At 46.5% G+C, this 18,560-nt stretch overlaps 1 pseudogene; it reads left to right on the forward strand.

The window, feature by feature from the left end:
* The first annotated feature begins 684 nt into the window (after window positions 1-684).
* Window positions 685-1,295, forward strand: LOC116747092 (annotated as a pseudogene).
* Window positions 1,296-18,560: the final 17,265 nt, after the last annotated feature.

An 18,560-nucleotide genomic window follows, 5' to 3' on the forward strand; every position in this document is an offset into this window, starting at 1 on the left:
AGAGAAGCCACCGCAATGAGAAACCCGCGCACCACAACAAAGAGTAACCCCTGCTTGCTGCAACTAAAGAAAGCCTGTGCACAGCAACAAAGACCAAGTGTAGCCAAAAATAAATAAATAGATAAATTTATAAAAAAATAAAAGCAGGGTATTGAAATCTCCAACTATTATTATAGAATTGTTTATTCTTCCCTTTGATTCTGTCAATTTTTGTTCATATATTTGGGGATCTGTTGTTGGGTGCATATATGTTCATAATTGTTATATCTTATTGAAAATCTGATTAGAGCAATAACGAATAAAGAGATTGAATCAGTAATCAAAAACTTCCCAAGCAAGAAAAGCTCAGGACCAAATGGCTCCACTAGTTATTTCTGCCAAACACCTAAAAATAAGTTAACACCAATTCTCAAAATCTTCCTAAAGAAGATGAGAGAACACTTCCTAAGTCATTCTATGAGGCCACCATTACCCTGATACTAAGGATAGACAAATATATCACATTAAAAGAGAGCCACAGATCAATATCACTCGTGGATATATATCCAAAAATTCTCAACAAGGCACCAGCAAACTGAATTCAGCAGTATATTAAAAGTATTATACACCAAGACCAAGAGTGATTTATGCCAGGAATGCAAGGGTCTTTCAACATATAAAAATCAATCAATATAATACACCAACATGGGCACACGCACTCCTGGGCGCACAGAGAACAGGGCATGTGCCACGGAGCAGCGGTTAGCTGAGTTGGAGGTAGGGCCCAGAAACCAGCCAGGTTGGCGGCAGAACCCAGCACTTCAGAGCCACTGTGCACAAACCTCGGGAGAGAAGGCGGAAGCAGCTGCAACTCCAAAGGCAGCCCCAGGCTGGCTAAAACAGTTCTTGGTGTGGAAACTGAGGCCCTTGAGTGCCCAGGCCCAGCCCAGCCTTGCTCAGGGAGCAGCGTAGCCTGGAGACTGGATGTCACAGCCACCGCGGAATCCAGCCAAGCCACCACCTCTGCGCCCCCTGCCCTAGGGGGGCCAGTCTCCCCTGACCGACATCACCTTCTTGAAGGTGCTCCTCTGGTTGGTCCTGCTGGGACTGTTTGTGGAACTGGAATTTGGTCTGGCCTATTTTGTCCTGTCCCTCTTCTACTGGATGCATGTGGGGAAATGAGGCCCTGAGGAGAAGACAGAGGGGTGAAAAGTGGGTACTCCGTGTTCAACCCAGGCTGTGAGGCCATCCAGGGCACCCTGATTGCCCAGCAGCTGGAACGCGAGCTGCACCTGAGGCCTCTGCAGGGGAGATAGGGCCAGCCTTGCTGTTGGCTGGCCCCCAGGGCCCTCACATCCCTGGGGTATCGATTTGTGGGTTTGGCTGAGGGTAGCTTGCAGGTCAGTTCTATGACCCTGCAGTTCCACACACTTTCCCTGATTTCCTGCTGCAGTTTTATATCAGAACTTCTTTTTGGTTTTGGTGAAACTCCCAGAAAGACACTCACTGTGGGTCTGATGCAATTTATAAAAATTACACACTCAAGAAAGGAGACCTATTTGTCTCTTTATTTAAGAGAGGTGATTTTTAGAACAGTAGGAGGGCACTGGGGAGATAACTGTTTAAAATATCCAGCTGTTTGAAGTAATGGTTTGGTACATCAAGACTATATGTTAAAAGTAAATATTCTCTTTAAGTATTTTTTAATTAATTAATTTTTAAAATTGACATATATTTGATTTACAATGTTGTGTTAGTTTCAGGTATATAGCAAAGTGATTCATTTATATATATTCTTTTTCAGATTCTTTTCTTATACAGGTTACTACAAAATATTAAGTATTTTGTAGTTCCTGTGCTATACAATAGGTCCTTGTTGTTTGTTTTATATATGGTGGTGTGTATCTGCTAATCCCAGGTTCCTAGTTTATCCCTCCCCCTCACCTTTCCACTTTGGTAGCCATAAATTTGTTTTCTATGTCAAAAAATTTATAATATACCATGTTAATGGAATGAAGGAAAAATCCACATGATCATCTCAATTGATGCTGAGAAAGAATTTGACAAAATCCAGCACCATTTCATGATAAAGAAAACCTTAACATACATACTAGGAATATATATATATATATATATATATATATATATATATATAATATATTTGGATCCTCTTTGGAGAGGATCCAAAGAAACAGAAATGAAAAAGGAAAAGTTACAACTGACACCACAGAAATACAAAAGATCATAAGAGATGGCTATAAACAATTATGCACCAATAAAATGGACAACCTAGAAGAAATGGACAAATTTCTAGAAACATATAATCTCTCAAGGCTGAACCAGGAAGAAATATAAAATATGAACAGACTGATTACCAGGAATGAAATTGAATCATTAAAAACAAACAAAACAAACAAAAAAATCACCAACAAACAAAAGTCTATGACCAGGTGGTTTTACAGGTGAATTCTACCAAACATTCAGAGAAGAGTTAACACCTGTCCTTCTCAAACTATTTCAAAACATTGCAGAGGAAGGAACCCTTCCAAACTCATACTATGAGGCCAGCATCACCCTGATACCAAAACCTGACGAAGATATCACAAAAAAGGAAAATTACAGACCAGTATCTCTGATGAACATAGATGCAAAAGTTCTAAACAAAATATTACAAACCAAATACAAAATGATCACACACCATGATCAAGTGGTATTTATCCCAGGTTTGACATCCACAAATCAATCAATACGATATACCACATTAAAAAATTGAAGAGGGCTTCCCTCGTGGCGCAGTGGTTGAGAGTCCGCCTGCCGATGCAGGGGACACGGGTTCGTGCCCTGGTCCGGGAAGATCCTGCATGCCGCGGAGTGGCTGGGCCCGTGAGCTGTGGCTGCTGGGCCTGCGTGTCCAGAGCCTGTGCTCCGCGACGGGAGGGGCCACAACAGTGAGAGGCCCATGTACCGCAAAAAAAAAAAAAAAAAAAAAATTGAAGAAAAATCATGTGATCATCTCAATAGATGCAGAAAAAGCATTTGACAAAATTCAACATCCATTTATGATAAAGTCTCTCAACAAGGTGGGTGTAGAGGGAACATACCCCAACATAATAAAGGCCATTTATGACAAGTCTATAGGCAACATCATACTCAATGGTGAAAAGCTCAAAGCATTTCCTCTAAGATCAGGAAGAAGACAAGGATGCCCACTCTCACCACATTTTTTTGGTTTGTTTTTTTAAATTATCTTAATTCCACTCTCATCACTTTTGTTGAACATAGTATTAGAAGTCTTAGCCCCAGCATTCAGACAAGAAAAGGAAATAAAAGGGATCCAAATTGGAAAGGAAGAAGTTAAACAGTCACTATTTGCAGATGACATGATACTCTACATAGAAAATCCTAAAGATGTCACCAAAAAACTACTAGAGCTCATCAATGAATTCATAAAGCTGCAGAATACAAAACGAATATACAGAAACCTATAGTGTTTCTATACACTAACAATTAATTATCAGAAATAGAAATTAGGGAAACAATACCATTTATAATCACATCAAAAAGAATAAATCTAACTAAGGAGATGAAAGACCTGTACTTGGAAAAATATTAGACACTGATGAAAGAAATTGAAGACAACATAGACAGATGGAGAGATATACTGTGCTCATGGATTGGGAGAATTAATATTGATAAAATGACCATTCCCCCCAAGGAAATCTACAGATTCAGTGTAATCCCCATCAAAATACCAATGGCATTTTTTCACAGAACTAGAACAAATAATTCTAAAATTTGTATGGAAACACAAAAGACCTTGAATAGCCAAAACAATCTTAAGAATAAAGAACAGAGCTGGAAACATCATGCACCCTCACTTCAGACTATGCTACAAAGCTACAGTAATCAAAACCAGTATGATATTGGCACAAAAATAGTCACATAGATCAATGGAACAGAATAGAGAGTCCAGAAATGAACCCACCTTTATATGGTCAATTAATCTATAACAAAGGAAGCAAGAATATACAATGGGGGAAAGACAGTCTCTTCAATCAATGGTGTTGGGAAAACTGGATAGCTACATGCAAAGGAATCAAACTGGACTACTTTTTCACACCATATACAAAAATAAACTCATAATGGATTCGAGGGATAAATGTAACACCTGAAACCATAAAATTCCTAGAAGAAAACATAGGCAGTATTCTCTTTGACATTGGTCTTAGCAATATATTTTGGATATGTTTTCCCAAGCAAGGAAAATGAAAGCAAAAATAAACTAATGGGACTACATCAAACTAAAAAGCTTTTGCATGATGAAGGAAACTATCCAAAAACTGTGAAGACCACCTACTGAATGGGAGAAGATATTTGCAAATGATATATCCAATAAGGGGTTAATATCCCAAATACACAAAGAACTCATATAACTTTGTATCAAAAAACAAACAACCCAATTAAAAAATGGACAGAGGATCTGAATAGACATTTTTGCAAAGAAGACATACAGGTGACCAACTGATACATGAAAAGATGCTCAATATCACTAACCATCAGGGAAATGCAAATCAAAACCACGATGGGATATCTCCTTACACCTGCCAGAATGGCTAACATCAAAAAGACAACAAATAACAAATTGTTGGAGAGGATGTGGAGAGAAGAGAACCCTTGTACACTGTTGGTAAGAATGTAAATGGGTTCAACCAGTATGGAAAACAGTATAGCAGTTCCTCAAAAAACTAAAAATAGAACTACCATATGATCCAGCAATTCCACTATTGGGTATTTATCGAAACAAAACGGAATCACTAATTTGAAAAGATATATGCACCCCTATGTTCACTGCAGTATTACTTACAATAGTCAAGATGTGGAAGCAAACTAAATGCACACTGACAGATGAATGGATAAAGAAGATGTGGTGTACATACACAATGGAACACTACTCAGTCATAAAAAATGAAATCTTGTTACTTATGACAAAATGGATGGACCTAGAGGGTATTATGGTAAGTCAGTCAGGGAAAGACAAATACTCTGCAATTTCACTTATATGTATAATCTAAAAAGCAAAGCAAATGAACAAATACAACAAAACAGAAACAGAGTCATAGAAACAGAAAATAAACAAGTGGTTGCCAGAGGGAAGGGGTTAGGGAATGAAAAATAGGTGAGGGAGATTAAGAGGTACAAACTTCCAGTTACAAAATAAATGAGTCATGGGTATGAAACGTACAGTGTAGGGAATACAGTCAATAATTATGTAATATATTTGTATGGTGACAGTGGTAACTAGACTTATCGTGATGAGCATTTTGAAATGTATAGAAATATAGAATCACTGTATCATGCACCAGGAGCTAACATAGTGTTGTAGGTCAATTATACTTCAAACACAAACTCATAGAAAAAGAGATCAGATTTGTGGTGACCAGAGGTGGTTAATGGGGCAGGTTGAGGTGGGGGGATTGGATGAAGGTGGTCAAATGGTACAAACTTCCAGTTATAAGATAAATTAAGTACTAGGGATGTAATGTATGACATGATTAATATAATTAACACTGCTGTATGTTATATATGAAACTTGTTAAGAGGGTAAATTCTAAAAGTTCTCATCACAAGGGAAAAAACATTCCTATTTCTTTAATTTTGTGTCTGTATTAGATGATGGGTATTCACTAAACTTATTGTGGTAATCATTTCATGACGCATGTAAGTCAAATCATTATACTCTACACCTTAAACTTATACAGTGCTGTATGTCAGTTATATCTCAATAAAACTGGAAGAAAAATAAAGAAATAGCAGCTTATGTATATAAATTAGGAATAAATGAGGAAACTAATTACCAGGAGAAACCACTAAAAGAGGAGAAGGTCTGGCATGGGAAAGGATGGGGCAAGGGATGGTTGGTTGTTATATTGAACACTTCTGCTCTTTGGTTTTTAATCATATACATGTGTAATATTTTGATTTCAAAAGTACTTTTTAAACTCTGCAATTCTAACTCTGTCCCCTCCTGGCCTCAAATCCTTCTAAGGCTCCCCCCCCTCAAATGATACATGTTAAACTATAAATTATCTCCATGTCACTAAAAGCCCTTCAACATCTGGCCCCGACCTACATTACCAGCATCATTACTGCTCTTTTCCTTAAAGTACCTGGGCCGCTAGTCACATCAATCTATTTGCAGCATCTTGGGTACCATTTTCTTTCATGCTTCCATGCTTTTGCACGTTTTGTTGCCTCTGCTTGACTTTCCCCTCTCCCTCCCCCTCTCCTTCTCCTCCTCTTCTTCCTCCTCATCTCCCTGATGAACCCACACTCATCTTCCCAGAGTCTGCAAATGTCACCTTCCCTAGGAGGCCTTCCCTACCACCCCACAGGAAGATTTTTGCCCTTTCCCCTGTGCTGTCCAAGCATTTAGTACGTTGCTCTACTATAGCACAGATCACATGGGATTTAACTTGTTGAGTCTGCTTTCCCCACTAGATTGTGGGCTGCTTGATGGCAGTGGCCAGCTTTTATTCATGTTTATATTCCCAGGGCTTATCCCATGCCTTATTGAATTGAATGTGTTTTTAAAGGACATTTGAAAAAATATTTCGCTAAGAAACTAGGGAAAATCAAATAGCCTCAGAAAGCTAGTATAGGTGATTGTATTACAGCATCACCATAACTGTGAAGAAAGAAATGTTGATAGTGTGATAGCTCCTCAAAATATTAAACATAGAGTTACATATGACCCAGCAGGCCCACTCCTAGGTATATATCCACTCTTAGGTATATATCCAAATATATATCCACACAAAAACTGGTGTATGAATGTTCATAGCAGCATCATTCATAACAGCCAAAAATGAAAATAACCTAAATGCCCATCAACTGAAGAATGGATAAAAACTGTGCTATATACATAAAATGAAATATTATTTGGCCATGAAAAGGAATGAAGTACTGATACATACTACAACTTGGATGAACATTGAAGTCATGCTAAGTGAAGCCAGACACAAAAGGCCACGTATTGTATGACTTCATTTTTATGAAATTCTCAGAATAGGCAAATCTATAGAGACAGAAAGTATGTGAATGGTTACTTAGGGCAGGAGGTGAGGTGGAGGTGAATGGGAGTGACTGCTAATGGGTATAAAGTTTCTTTTTGGGGTGATTAAATGTTCTACAATTAGTTAGTGATGACGGTCACACAACTTTGGAAATATGCTAAGATACATCATATTGTACACTTTAAAACAGTGAACATTATGATTTGAATGATATCTCAATAGAGTTGTTTAAAAAAAAAAAGGAACGTATAAAAAATCCTGGAAGGAAACACACCAAAAATTTAACAAGTGGTTGTTAACTTTGAGTTGTGGGGTTTTGTGAGGGAGATCGTTACTGTTTTTCTTTTCTTCTGCTTTACAGCTCTTTCCATACACTCTATGATGAACACGTAATTAACGTCAGACACTTCATGCTTTAAAATATCAAGAAAGAGGAGAGAGAGAATTAACATATTCTGAGTACATGCTATGTACTCGTAAGGTAATCCCCACAGCATTCCTGTCAGGTTGCTATTCCTTATTTTCAATTTCACCAGGGTGACAGGGGAAAAAATGAGACTTAAGGATTCACTGTCTTTCCCCATTCTCCTCCCACTTCTAAAAAGCTTCTTGGGTTTTCTGGCTTGATTTGGGGCCTTTTGGTTTGTTGGACGGGTAGTAATGACTAAAGGAAAATTGAAAGAGGCCTTGAAAGTCAGGACTGATTTACAGTAAAAAGAGTAGAGAGTGACCAGAGAAAGCAAAGAAAGCTCTAGGGAAAGATCAGAAGAAGGCAGGGAAAGAGAAGACATAGCAGGGGCTGATGGTGGGGGGAATTAGCCCCGTGTGTAAAAGGATGGATTGGATTCTGGATGCCTGACCCTTCTAATCATGCTGATTTCAGCTCAGACATGGCCACTTCAAAGGTCCCGTGATGATGTGATACCCACTCCTGAAGGAACCCCTGCCACTTCTATCTCGACCTCTTTCCATCCCATTACCCTGCATTATCCTCTCCATAGTATTGATTATGATCTGAACGTGTCCTGTCTTCTCTTGCTGGGATGCGAGTACCATTCCAGAAGCAGAGCCTCCTCTGGCTTGTTCACTGCTCTATTGCAAGACTGGGAACCAGGTCTGGTAACTTGTGGCGTTCGGAAAATGAGAATTGCGTTTTCTGTTGTCATTCATTGACTCCTCTCCCCTCACTTATCTCCACTTTTTCCAATGCCATTCATCCTTCAAAGCCTCGCTCAAGACCCAACAACGCCAGAAACTCATATCTCTTGGCTAGAAGTGAGCCCCTGTCCTTGACGCATGAGCCCTCAACTACTCCCATACCGATCTCATAAGCTCTTTGATGCTAGGGTCCATTTCTTATACATCACAGCAACACATTTTACTGAGCTTATTTGTGTGTGGGTGGGTGCATGCCAGAAAATCAACACGTAAGAAAAATAGTCATTTTAGACTGATAACTTATGAAGAAAATAAAATAAATTAACGGCCTAGATGAAGACAAGGGTTAGGGGAACGGCACTAATTTCATCTGGATGGTTGGAGAAATTTCCCTGAGGAAGTGGCAATTGAGCTGAGATCTGACTGATCAAATCTGGATCTTTCTGTATCTCCCACAGTGCCCTACGTATCGCATTTGCTGACTGACAGACCATGAAGTGTCTGGAGTGCAACGTTCCTAAAGGTTATCTAGTCCAGGTCCAATCTTACATAGGTTTCACCTCCTGACAGTAAGCTGCTGCCCCCAGGTAGAACAACCTGCCTCAAGGTCCCCAAAGTTTCCCATTTCAGTTGGTTCTCAAGACTCCCTTATGGATAGCTGCAGAACCAGCATTTTCTAGGCACCAGCTGTGTGCCAGACACTTCCATACCCAGTATCTTACTTAACTCTTACCTAGTAGTGCTATTATTATTACTCCTATTTGAAAGATGAAGGAAGCTCAGAGAGTTTATGTAACTTGCCCAAGGCCACACTGCCAGCAAGTGTGTAGTGAGTGTGCCTGACACCAAGGCTGGTGCATCTTGCTACCATCCCTTGCTCTCCCTTCATTCTGAAGTTTAAACCATCCTGCTCAGGCTTTAGACGTTCTTTGAGATTCCTAACCTTGGGACTGGCTTGATTTCATTGGACCTTTCTCAGTAGAGATATCAAGTTAACCTTTCCCACAAACTGACCCTTTAGAGACACAAAGTTTTGCTGGCTTTATTTTTCATAATCACTGCATGAAGACTGAGATCGTGTCTGACCCCAAATGCCCCTGGCTGGACAATCTCATGCCTCACTCAGGCTCCTTTCTCCAAATCTGGGACTGCCTCATAACACCTGTGTGTGTGTGTGTGTGTGTGTGTGTGTGTGTGTGTGTGTGTTTATGTGTGTGTGTGTGTGTGAAAGAGAGAGACAGAGAGAAACAGAGAATAACAGACTGATGCTGTTTACTTGCCCGGTCCCCAGGCTAAGAGGTCATTCTGATCTCCTGTATTGTGACTTCTTTCCCCCCTCAACCTTCAAATCTGCTGAGTCTGTTCTACTTCCCCTTTTATTCTCTTCAGGTGGTCGACACCCTGTATCTGCTCTTTTGTGCCCCAGAGAGGACCTTGTTCATCTCCTATGTCTCCTCCCTCCCTCAGCCTCCTTCTCAGTCTCAGAGCCAGGGCCAGCTGCCCTAGAGGTGAAAACAGGGAGCAGGAGCCCTGGCTTCTGGGAGTCTCTGAACCAGCCCATTTTGAGGGGCGCATGCCCTCGTGTGTTCGCCTTGTGTAAATTCAGCCTGAGATTACAGCCTAAGGCCCTGCTGGCAGAGCCTTCTTCTACTAACCTGGCCAAGGATCCTAGCCTTTCTCCACCTGCCTGTGCCATTGCCTCCCTGGCGTTTGAATCAGCCTAGGTCTTGGGGACTGCATCTGGTCTCACTCCAAATGGGACACCTCCTGGTCATTTCCCCCTTTGTCTCTCTCTCTCTAACAACTGCAACTACACAGCAATAATAATAGCCACTATTTGGCAAGCATGTAGTATGGGCCAGGGGATTTATATATATCAGCTAGTTCAAGCTGCACAGCACCCCCATAAGTAAGTGTTATTTTCTTGGCACATGGTAGGCACTTATGAATGAAGGAACGGTTTCTCCCCAATTCATCATAGAGCAAACAGAAGCCTCAGGGAGGTTGCAAAAGTAATAAGGGTCAGAAACAGAATTGAAACCCAAGCCTATTTGATCTCAAAGCCTGGGCTCTGAACAGTCATATCAGGATGCTTCTAAAACCACTGCAGCGCCTTGAATCCCAATCCCCGGGACTGTGTGAGGGAGAAGCTGATGGATGTGGTTAGGGATACTGGATTTGAAGTCATATAGCTAGTAAGCAGGCACCACCACTTCCTGGTTCTGTGAGTGTGGGCAAGTTGCTTAACTTCTCTGTACCACAGCTTCCTTATTGGCAAATGGCGATAATAATAGTAACAGCTCAGAGGGTTGGGCCATTTTAATGAGATAATATACATAAAGGGCTTAGCATGGAGCTTGGCATATGGTAATCACTCAAAAAATGTTTGTGATGGTGATGATGGTTCAGCTATGTGCTAGGTGGCAGCACGTGAGCTCATCTTCCCTAATGAGCTCCTGTGGTACAGATATTCTGTATAGTGGGGTCCATGCACGCCAATCAGCCTTAGCAATCAGCTAGCCTAGGAGGGAGGTTGTCAGCTACTGATGAAAGGTGGGTTGCTTGGCTAGGGCACGTCTGCTTCTAGAGGAAGACCACCGTGCTTCTGCCCAGAAGTGGGCCCTGGGAGGCCCTTCTGGCAGGGCTGAGATTTCTTGCAGGAAGCAGTTCTATTCTGCACCAACATGAGGAAAAATGTGTAATCAGAGTCACAGAAGCCTGTGCCTTATTACCTGGCTCTGGTCATTTCAGTCTGGACCTTTTTAAAAACAGGTGTTACCGATCCACTTTAGCCATAAAATCCCTTCATGAAGTGCCCCTGGGAAAGTCCAACCTGAAACCTGCAAGCTCTTCTCCTTGGAGAATGTGCTTGGGAAATGGAATAGGCTGCCTGCTTTCCAGAGCTGTCAACTCCAAGCCAGGGCCTTGTGAGAACCCTAGTGGTGGGCGCAGGTAAGGGAGTGTGGGTTGAATTACCTCAGATCCCCTCAACAGGTTATTTTCCTTTTCAGTCCGGGCAGGCATGCTTCACACCAAGAACCAAGTGACTGAAAGAGAGTCTCAGGTGAGTGGCTTACCTGGGGAAGGGGAGAAGAAAGAGTGCCTCGATTTCCACCAAGGTCACCAGGCTGGAGAAGGGCAAAATGACTCAGGGAGGCCACGGACAAGAGTAAGGCTCAGGTCGATGGGCCCTCTACTCAATGGCGCGTATTGACCTGGGGCAGTTTGCTCTCAGATTCCAGCACCTGGCAGGCTCCCAGGGGAGGCCCAGCAGTGTTTGTAAACTGAACTGACCCATGTTGGTTCCTGGGAGGGTCTGGGTATTTCATGAGTAGCAACCTCTGATGGACCCTCCTTCTGTGGTCCTGGATTCTTGACTTTTTCAGGTGTCCATTGTCGATAGGAGTCTCCTAGTTGGCCACAGCCTCCTTAGGTGACAGGACCTGAGAGACTGCCCATCTGGGGTGAGCTATCTGTCCTTCTGCCAAATGAGCAAACTAGAGAAGAAGTACCCTGAGATGAGAAAGAGGACAAGGAGGACGGATGCAAAGCTAGTCCCTCTGTGCTCCATGGAGCTACGGTCTTTGCTGTGGCCCACGCCGTGCCATGTTGTCAGGACCTGTGTCATTGTCATCCCTGTATCCCTTCCAGGGGTAAAGGCAGTGTCTAGCACGTAGGTCTGCCACTTACTAGACATGAGATGTTATTTGGGTCACTTGACTTCTGAGAATGCCAGTTTTCTCATCTGTGCATAAAATGACTTTGAATGAGAGAATGGATACAAAGTACCTGGAACGTAGTAGGTGCTCAGCAGATGGTACCTGTCACCACCATCACCACCATCATCAACTCCAACACCGTTAGCATTTATTGTTCACCTGCAGAAGCAGTCAGTGGTTTCTGCTCTAGGTCAGTATGTAGTATGTAGTGGGAGAGCTCAGATACACACAAATATTGAAAATCCAAGTGCCAGTCAGAGGTGTGCGGTCAGGATATGGAGATCAAAGGAGGGAACAGATCTGTGGGCTAGGGCCTTCTAGGAAGGCTGCCCAGAAGAGGTGGGTGCTACAGTAGGCCTGGGTAGATTGAATTTCTAGTACTGGGAAGAGGAGCGGGAAGAGGATAAAGGGTGTTCCTGGCTTAGCTCAGCGCAGGCCAGCACCCGAAGCTGGGAGTGTCCCTCAACTCCCTTTGGGCTGTTGGGGGTCAGGCTCAGTGCTGGGTCAGCTTTTGGAATGCAAATACTGGGCTGGCCACTGGGGGTCGACAGAGATTGAGAGATATAGAGGCTACTGGGGCGAGATTTCCTTGGAGATTCTACCCCTTTGATTGAACAACCTGCCTAATGTCTCATTTCCCAACCTCTGAAATTCCCTCCTCCTTCCTCCACCGTCTGTAGAGCCCTAATCCCCCCAAGAGAGAGACACTCTTAGCTCTCCAGAGCTTCCTGACTTCCCCACCCCTGCCCAGAACACCAGTCTAAGGAGGAAAATTCCCTCCCTCTCAACATCCCCACCCCCAGCCCCACCTCTCATGGCTAAGGCCAGAGGCTGCCATAGTGTCTGGTTTGTGTCCAGGAGAGCGGCTGTGAAAGAAAAACAAGCCAGGCCAGGGAAATTTATGTTCTTCTGAGGGGGTTGGCTTCCTCATGAGGAAGATGATGGGTGGTTTGTCAATTGAGGTCTCACCCCAGTTCCAACTTGGGCAGCGCTGGGGAGGCGGGGGGTATGGCAGGGGCACGGTGGGAGAGGTTGGTGGGGAGACTAAAGGCTTAGAAAGAAACTGGGCACTAGGAGGTACATTGAGCCCAGGCACTGGGACCTTGATGATAAAAGGTGCGAAGGAAGGTCTCTAAACCAAGCTGGACTAAGTTGTGCGTGTGGGGAGCAGAGGTTTCAATGTCAGAGATCCTGGCTCCGTTGGCTCAGGGGCGGGCCTGGGTGCCATATATCTGCCATTGGTTATCTGGCCAGCTGGGTCCAGCCCCTTATCTATCCTTAGGATGCCCCCGGGGGTTCATGACCTTTGTAACAGTAGGCTTGGGTTTATCAGTCGAGAAAGCCCAGAACCTGACCCTTTAGCATTTATGGTAGGTTGGAAGGCAGGAAGTTATCTCATAGGCTAGTGAGGGGTCAGAGCTAGGAGGGCTGGAGAGAGGAAGAAGCACTGCCCCTTCCCTCAGCTCCTCGGGTTGTTCAAATATTTGCTCTGCTTGGGGTGTTCCTCCAGGGGAACTTTATTCCCTGTGTTTATGGGGCCTGACAAGTCCAGTGTGTTCTCTAAGGAGCCAAGAGCAGAATTGGGCAAAGATGTCATTTCTGCAGCCAGCATCATCCTTCCCTGGGCTTACTGGCTCTCTGAGATGGGGAGCTAGGCCGGGGTCAGCAACAGGTGGTGACAACGGCTGCCCCCCACCCCTGAATCCCTGAGCCCCTGACAGTGATGAATGGCCCAGTCCCTCTTTGCACATTCCCCAGGTAACCAGAGTTGAGGGAGTGACAGGTGGGCCGGGCTGGAGTGCTGCAGGATTTCCCCCATAGCTGTCCCCCACAGGGCTGGAGAGTGAGAACAGGAGGGACTGCTAGAGGAAGTTGAGCCCAGATCAGTGATACACAGGAGGGCACGGATATCCAAAGATGAGGCCTCTAAGGAGCCGAGGGTCCCAGCTGCAGTCCAGAGCCTATGCCACCTGCTATGCCACACCGAGCCATGCACTGGCCCTCAGATGCTCTGTTCTAGGCTCTTTTGAGGAGCAAGGGCAGAGGCCATTTGCCTGTGTGGGGCCCATGGGCTTGGGACAGATTTCTAGGAGTCCAGGGAAGGGTGACGAGGTATAAGGAGGGGATAAAGAGAGAGGGAGGGACGGGGCAGGCCCATCTCAGGAAGAGAAGGGCTCCTCCTATCTCTGGTGTCATCCTGCCAACAGCATGACCCAGAGCCAGGCTGACACCTGGAAGATCAAGGTGATCTCAGTGCAAACACCCATAAACCAGGCATGAAGCTGGGGCAAGGACAAGGGAGGGGTGGGGGGTTGAACGTTTGGTTGAACCCTTGGCCTTTGGGACCAGCCCCTCTTTCCCCAGCCACTGAGAATCTCCATGGCTGCAGTGAAACTAGACTAGCAGGGCTTACCCACCTGGGGCTTGATCTGGGGTGTGGTGCAACCAGCAGGCGGGAGGAAGAGTAGGAGGGCTCAGGTCCCACCCTGGGTTGTCCTGAGCCTGACCCAGAGATAGAGTGACTTGGGAAAAGCAAGGTATTCGTGGGGGAGGGAGGACAGCCTGGGCTCAACACAGACCCCAACTGGTCTCAGCTAGAGGGCAGTGAAGGCAGAGGGAGAGAAGGAGAGAAGCGGGTGGCGGGACAAATCTGGCTGGGCAAGAGAGGACTTTGCAGGCTGAGGTTGGCGGGGGCAGGGGATGCAGGCAGATTGAGCCTGGAGCCTCAGTTTCCTCTTCTCTAAAATAAGCCTATCAATATCAACCTCAGGGATGTTATGTGAATTAAGCAAAGATAGCATAGGACCAAGGGTGAGAGTACCTGGCTACAGTGCCTGGCATACAGAAGTTGTTCAAGAAACATGGCTCTCCCTTGCCCTGTAGGGAGTGGTCGTGTGTATCTGTGAGGAGGATGCAGGCAGAGGTTGTGGGTCTTCGAAGGGACAGACAGGAGGCTTAGGACAGGCCAGAGATGATTGTAGGTAGGAGAGAGGGCTGCTAGCCTCATGGAGTGGTCCCAGCTGGCATCGCCCCGGGCCTTGGGGCAGGCTTCCTGCCCTCAGTGTGCAAGGTCCACCCTTTGGCACACATTCCTTTCCAGAGCCCTGGGGTGTCCGAGTAGAGTCATGTGTAGAAGCTCAAGTCGTGCAGCTCAATGGCCCAGGTTTGAATCCTGACTCTTCTGCTTCCTGGCTGTGTGGCCTTAGGTGAGGGAGTTCACTTCTCTTATCTGAGAGTACAAGGCAGGCAAGGAGAGGTCAAGGACAAGGGCCAGGGTAATAGAGAGGGGGTGTGAATATTCATGCATGTGAGCAGGACAGTGACTTGAGGAAATGTGGGGACTATGCTCCATGTCCCGTGAAGGCAGGAACCAAGCCTGTCAGCTGGTGCTGCGTGAACTGATAGGGGAGGAAGACGGCAAGTTCATGTATGAATATGTACACGTGTGAGAAAACGAGAGGAGCTAAAAAATGTGTGCATGGCACACAGAGCATGTGTGAACGGGTGAGAACATGTGTGACCAGGATGTCTCTGTGGGAGGCTCTGCGGAGGTATGATAGTTTCCATTTAGTAAGCACCGTGGTGGGCCAGCCAAGTAAGCACCGTGGTGGGCCAGCCATGAAGCTAAGCCCTTTCTGTGCATTATCTCACACCCCACTCAGCACAGCTCCGTGAAAAAGAGATGATCTTCAGGTTACAGAAGAGTTAACTGAAGCACACAGGGGAAGCGACTTGCCCAAATAGACAACTGATAAGCAGTGAACTCTATGGCTCTGAAGTTCATACTCCCCCTGCCTCCCATTGGTGTGGGAAGCTGAGCTCTCCGGGGGCTGTTATGGTACCTGAGGCCTCCCGCAGCTGCTAGATGTTGTCCTGCATCCCTGGGTCCAGGAGGCCCCCACATACTGATTTCCATCTGCTTGGAGCTCCTTGAAGGCAGGGCTTGGTGGGCTCCTCTTTGGATCCCAGCTCAGAGGCAAGCACAGGATCAGTGCTCAGGAAACACTGGTGGACTTGAACCCTGAGGGATGTGTGTGTTCGGTGACACTGATCTGGGAGGCTTGGGGAGGGGTGCGACTGCCACTGGAATAGGGAGAGCTTGGATAAGAGAGGGTCAGCATCCCCCACAGATCCTGACTTCCTCTCTTGGCTTCCCTGAGGAGTAATTTTTCCCTACCTCAGGGGCATGAATCACTACATGAGAAGCCCTGCTAGGGTGGGGCAGGAGGTGGGAGCCTGGAGTCATTGGCCCTGGCTGCAGCAGAGAGTAGGCCCAGCCCTGCTACTGAGGCTCCGGTAGGCAGGTTGAGGCAGAAAGGCTATGCCGTGACCAGGGGTGACCAGCTTGTGGGGCAGGCCTAGACACAGAGTCCTCTCTTCTTTCCTCTGTGCCCTCCCCACCCAGGATGAGGCGTTGGCACACTCAGGAGCTGCTGCTGTCTTCCCAGGCTTCCCAAGTCTGACAGCATAGCTTCATCTGCCCCATTTCCCACCTGGTCTTGGGCTCAGCTCCCGAGGGGCACTGGACGTGTTGGCAGTGGAATCTGAGGCTGATTCTGGGATTGGTGGTGGTGACTCTAGCTGGGAACTTGGGGGCATGGCCAGGGACACAGATGAACTTTCCTAGGCCTAGAAACCTCTCAGAGGACTGTGAGTGAAGAGTGGAGTCCTGGCCGTCCTGAAGGTTGCTGCTTTCCAGGCATGAACGAGCTTTTAACCAGGAATGAATTAAGTAAGCAAGTAAGCAAGAAGGTGCTGGAAATGTGGCGAGTCAGTATGGTATGGGGAACTGGGCACAGGCTTAGGAGACAGAGAAGTCTGGGGCCAAATCCTGCTTCTACCACCAATCAGCTCCATGACCTCAGACGAGTCACTTCCCCCTGAGCCTTAGTTTTCCCTCTTACATAAAATAGGGATTGTGGAACTCATCTCAAAGGATTGTGAAGGGAAATGCCTCTACCATGGTTCCTGGCACATAGTAGGCACTCAGTAAGTGGCAGGCTGTTTTCCATTCTCAGGTTTTGCTGTCCTGCCATGCACTTCGGGCAATCCTAGTCTCCAAGCTGGACTATTGGTGTGTCCCTGCACCTTGCTCTTGCCTCTCCTTGCTCACACACCCCAATAAGGGGTCCAGCTGGGAGCTGAGAGACCCTAAACAGCTCCTCTTCTTCTTCTCTTTCTACACAGATCCTTCTCATCCTCCAGGCTCTGTCCCTGAAAGTGGGAGGAACACACTTCTCCCTCTTTATTTCCCCCCAAATAGAGGTCCACTCTATGAACCAAAGAGATCATCAGAGGATCCGGTGAGGAACTCAGTAGATCAGCCTCCTACTTAAGTAAGAGAAGGACAGGAAACTGTGTAAATGGCGAGCACTTTGGGAATGTCGCTCACCTAATTATCTCCATGAAGAAGCAGCAAGGAGACTTTATGTCCTCGGCAGTCGCCGAGCCAACCCCAAACCCAGATCTTACTCCTAGTGCTCCCTCCTCTTCCCCATACCGGGCCGCGGTTCTAGCCAAGGTCACCACCCCTGTCCCGGGTCTTGTGCTCGAGCGCGTGTGCCAGGCTCGTGTGTGCCACGCTCCGTTGGAGTGGGCGCTCTCAGTCTGTCCCAGGCACCCGCGGTGCTATAGAAGACCAGTAGGGGGAGACATTAGCACGTGGGTACGTCTGCTGAGGTCCAACTGGGGAGAGCGGGTCGGACCGGGAGGGTCTGAGCTATGGGCTGGAGCCAAAGTTATAAGCAAGGAAGCAAGGAGGGGCGGGGAGACAAAGACCCAGATGGCGAGGCCGGGAGGTGCTGGAGTCCGGCGTCTTGGGACCAGGGCGCCAACTTTTGCTTTTTCGAAAGGCTCCTCTGCCCTACGCCCTTTCCTCTTTGCCCTCGAGGTGTCTTTCTTTATCGAGGTGCCCTCTCATCCCCACTGGTCTATCCCAGGGCCTTGCCCGCGCCTTCAGACAGGACAAGACTCGAAATCTGGGCCCCTGGTGTCCCACAAGTCTCTTCCCCAAAGTTGAGATTCCCAAGGCCTGCTCCCCAGGGGCGAAGAACTCATCTTCCCAACTTTCCCGTACTTGACCCCTCTGAGACTCCACCGCCCACCGCTATCCGTTTGTTCAGGACTCCGGGTCCGGGTCCATGTGCAAGCGGACACTGCACGGCGAGGGCGGAAGGAGGAAAGCCCACCAGAGCCCTATGTGAGATGGGACCAGGAGTAGACAAGCTATCCTTGTCACGGAGGTGGGCACCGAGCAAGGACTTCAGGGCTCGCGTGTGTAACAAAAAGAATGGTAGTACTTTCCCGGGAAAAGTACTGAGCCTGTTTGGCCCAGGTCAGTGGGCCGGAGTGTCGACCAGGCGCTCGGGGAGGAGAGCAGGCCGATAGCTCTAGAGGAGCGCCAACTTCCCACGGGCTGAGCGCTCTGGGAACAGGACTAAGCAGGAACCATCCATAACCGCAGGAGCCGCACACTCAGATTGGTGCCATCGAGAGCGCGGCGTCCTTAAGAGCTCCCTAAAACCCCGCCTCCTTCCTGTTCTGGGGGCGTGGTGTAGGGCAAGGACCCCCGTGACGGAGCTTGCTATTGGCTAAGATGCGTAGGGTTGGCCTTGCGTACGCCTGAGCAGGG

The sequence above is a fragment of the Phocoena sinus genome, chromosome X, assembly GCF_008692025.1.
Source record: "Phocoena sinus isolate mPhoSin1 chromosome X, mPhoSin1.pri, whole genome shotgun sequence".
NCBI classification, from domain to species: domain Eukaryota; kingdom Metazoa; phylum Chordata; class Mammalia; order Artiodactyla; family Phocoenidae; genus Phocoena; species Phocoena sinus.